Consider the following 4,200-nt stretch of genomic DNA (forward strand, 5'->3'; position numbering starts at 1 on the left):
TCAACACCAGGATACATTCACATAGGGAGACTAAGCAAACCACCCCCTCTACCATCTTTGCAACATTGCATGTTTGTTTGTGAAAAATGCTCACAACTCAGATTGTGGCAGTGGACATACAATGTGACTCACTACACATGTTTGCCCAAAATGTTAATGTGTGTCACTAATATCCTGCAGCAACTGATCACTGTGGTAATGGGGTCTAAATCCCCCATCACTACAGTGACCAAAAGGTGATTGTGGGGTTCAAAATACCTGCATCTAATGATCATTGTGGTAATGGGGTCTAAACCCCCCCATCACTACAGTGACCAAAAGGTGATTGTGGGGTACACCAATCTTGCATCAAATGATCATTATGGTAATGGGACATAAACCCCCATCACCACAGTGACCAAAAGGTCATTGTGTACATGAAATAGCAGCATCTTCAAAACAGCATGCATGAGTCCGTGTCCAAATTGCACAAGCAATGTGGTGGCAATGTATTGGTTGTGTCACATACAAACATAGATTCTGTTTGGAAAATATTGCCGTGTATCACAAGAACACCCTCAGCCATGTGCAGACAAGCAATGGCCATGATACTTGACAAAAACTCCAGTGAACACTTAGAATGTGCAAAGTGAGCACCATGAGGAATACACACATATCTACACTAACAGACACAAACACTAAGGAATCCTGTGGAGACTGTAGATGTTAGGTGAACAATTCCCATACCATGTCAGCAATGGGAGATACCAAACATGATGAATGTGCAGGCTGATGAGCCAGGAGACGCAGGGACACTAGGGTAAAACCTCCCAAATAAATACTGCCAATGGCCGGGAAAAGACATAACAGTGCAGTGGTGCGGTTGAACAAACACAGACACCATTACAACAACAAGTTCATGATACACATCATCAACATCATGTACATTAGATGCAACACCACTAGATAACAAAAATGGCTTTATTCAGCAATAAAATATATATGAATGTCCATGCCACGATGCGAAAAGGACAACGACCAGTCCATAAAAGAGTCCTACCAGGGTAATGTGAAAACTTGTCATCCATTTATTGCCTGCACTGCTATGGACCAGGGACATCTCACCCCTTGGAGGGGCATACATAGTGGAAGGCCAGGCACCACAGGTATAGGATCAGGGGACAGGAGAATGGGGCAGGGGAGGTGTGGTGGGTGCAGGAGTGACACCAGCAACTGCAGTGCAGGGGTCTGACACAGTGGGCACCGTCACCACTGCTGGGCACAAGTCAGATGTGGTGTTTTCCTGCACCACTGTAGTGTGCGGGACAGATGTGGTGGACGGGCTCTCAACTGAGGTGCCCAAATCAGACGGGGGGATGTGCCTCCTACTGCAGTGCCAACAATAAATGGAGTGAAATGGGGTTCAGATGAGGTGGGCAGGACAGAGGGGGGAGACACGGTCTCCACACCAGTGGCAGGAACAGGCTGAGCATGTGAGGTGGGGGGGAGTGCATGTGGAAGGGGGGAAGGCCTAAGCATCCTGGTTATGTGGTATGGGTGTGTGGGTGAACCTGGTGCAGGGAATGGCCGTAGGACTGTATTGCCTTGCCCACTTGCGTAATCTAAACTTACGGACACCACTTACTTACACAGAAACTCCAACACTCCTCTGGAGGTAAAATGAGCTTTATTAGTATCGTAGACAAGGGCAATAAGTCACTGAAGCTAGTAAGTTCTTAGGCACCAAGTGAAAGGCAATAAACAATGAATACACCACACTATATATATATATTGTAATACATACAAATATGAGATCTTGAATATAGATATATAAACAGTTAATGTACAAAGCACCTCACCAGATGCGTCTGCACCGGAGTCTTCAACATCCCTGGCCAAGCACCGAAAACACCAAGTTGGAACCCTGTAGAGACTGGGGCACAGGAAGTAATCTCTCCGGGCACCAAAGTCGTCCCGCGAGTGCGTCCACTCCAAGACTGAGTTCCTGAGCTCCACCCCACAGACACCTCTTTTTATAGTTAAATCAACACGTTCGAGAACCCTCTAGTAGGCATTCTCGCCCATCTATCCATTATAGGTGCTGGCCGCATCTCTGCATCAGATCCACCCATTCAGACCTGGCCAGATTCTGTTTGGGTGCGCCGAGGCAAAAGACATTCCTTTCCCTATCTCCGGCCTTGGAGAGCCTTGCACAGCGCATCCTCCCTCTGTCCTAGAGATAAGCATAGAATGCACAAAAACAAGCTCAAGGTACAAAATAACCTCATGAGATATGTCTCGCACCAGCTTGTACTAGTTTACGTGAAAGGGCAAAGCAGTACAAGATGGAAATGCAGTGCAACAAAATGGAAGATCAGAGCATCACACGGAATCGAGGTCAATATGCAGTTTAGCACGTGTAAAATGGCGAATGCAGTACATTCCACCCCTTGACCCTCGATTCACCCATCATATCCCATTGGCCTAAATACCATGGATCTGGGACGGAGAAGGGAGAGAACATTAGGAATACATTGAATACAACAGCATAATGAGATAGAAACGCAAATAATCACTGCAATAACACCCAAGATATAACAAAGCTGACCAAAATTAGGTAGCCACCCAAACAACCAATCCCACCATCCTTGATCAACGTTTTGGGTAACCCCTTTCACTAAATCTTTTAAAGCATTAATATGCGCATGGATAGATGTAGAATGATCAGATAAATTGAAGCAACAGAGTCCATCAAAGTCCTCGCAACCGTGGTTGTGTTTCAACAACAAATAGTCCACAGCTGCCCTATTCTGCAAAACAGCTTTTCTCGTTCCTTTAACATCTAATAACAAGTCAGCTAAAGCGGCAGAAGTATGATTGAGATTCTTCACAATTAAAAAGGCAAGCTTAGCAATAGTTCTTGTATTTTAAATGGACAGTTCTGCCACTCCTACAATGGAAATAGCCAAACTGGTATACTCTGCTCTAGAAAGCAAGTCAATATTGGAGTCACAATCCTCAGGTAATTGAACAGCGGCTCTAGAAGAGCAAATGTGTGTGACAGAATGCATGGGAAAAAACATCAGACTTAATCGTGATAAGGCACAAGTTCCTCCAGTTATATTAGCTGGTATGTAAGTGTATGAAATATTGCCACACGAGAACAGCCATCCCTTAGATAACTTCACATGGTTAACATGGCTAGCGGTTAATACTGTATGATTACAGACCATATAATTGGTAACGTTACTGCAAAAACTGTCATGTCGTGACTGACATAATGTTTGTTGATCAGTGGTAAATTGTGTGCTTTCTCTAGTTTCAATTGGCCACACTTGCAAATTTTGGCAGGGTCACAAGTTAGTTGATAGCAAACGTTTCCAGTCCAGTAGAGATGTTGTAGTTAACAATACTCTTCATGTTCCTCCAGAGGTTATCTGTAACCTCCGGGCAAAAACGACAGTACTCATAAAGACTCAGATGTGTTTGAACATCATTTTCCTCCACTACCCCATCAAAGTTGGTTTGGTTGAAGATGTGCAGAAACACATGTGCAGGGGTAGGTACGGCAACAAGACAAGTGGATATAATATCAGCTGTACTCTGAAGATTTCTCATACAGAAGTGGGAAGTGTTCAGCACATTCCCGACCAAGTAGGTCCAGATGTTATCCGGTTGCTGCAACAATGCTGTCATCCGACTTGGGCAGTTGATTCCCTTCGGCATCCCCGGGCCCTCCCGGACCCCTCCAGACATGCCCAAACACAGACCACATAGAGCAAGCATCGCAGCGGCAAGCCATACTGTGATCTAGAAACAGAAAACAAACTGGTATAATCACTCTTGTAAATAACATTTTTCAGCAGGTACATTTTCCCACTTTTCCTGTCCGGGTCTCGTGATGACAAGGATATTATACTTTCCCTTAGCGATTAATTCTGCAGGTTCATGAGGTTTGTTTGGGGACTCTACCCATACTTTCGCCCCTGGGTTCTTGTCAGTAGATCCGAACCCGCCCTTTCCTGGCACAGTTAGAAGGGCTGGGGCCGCCCCTTCATGACATTTCCTCCATAGACCGGTATGATGACCATTTGGGCAACTCGGTCACCGGGTTGCACAATCAGATCATTGTCTCCACTGTTTAATAGAATAACTTTGATCTCTCCCTGGTAATCGGCATCGACCACCCCTGCCAAAACCTGGATGCCTTTACGGGCAAGC

At 45.3% G+C, this 4,200-nt stretch overlaps 1 pseudogene; it reads right to left on the reverse strand.

The window, feature by feature from the left end:
- Window positions 1–2,906: 2,906 nt before the first annotated feature.
- Window positions 2,907–3,705, reverse strand: LOC146821678 (uncharacterized; annotated as a pseudogene).
- Window positions 3,706–4,200: the final 495 nt, after the last annotated feature.

This window comes from Triturus cristatus, chromosome 6, assembly GCF_964204655.1.
Source record: "Triturus cristatus chromosome 6, aTriCri1.1, whole genome shotgun sequence".
NCBI lineage: Eukaryota > Metazoa > Chordata > Amphibia > Caudata > Salamandridae > Triturus > Triturus cristatus.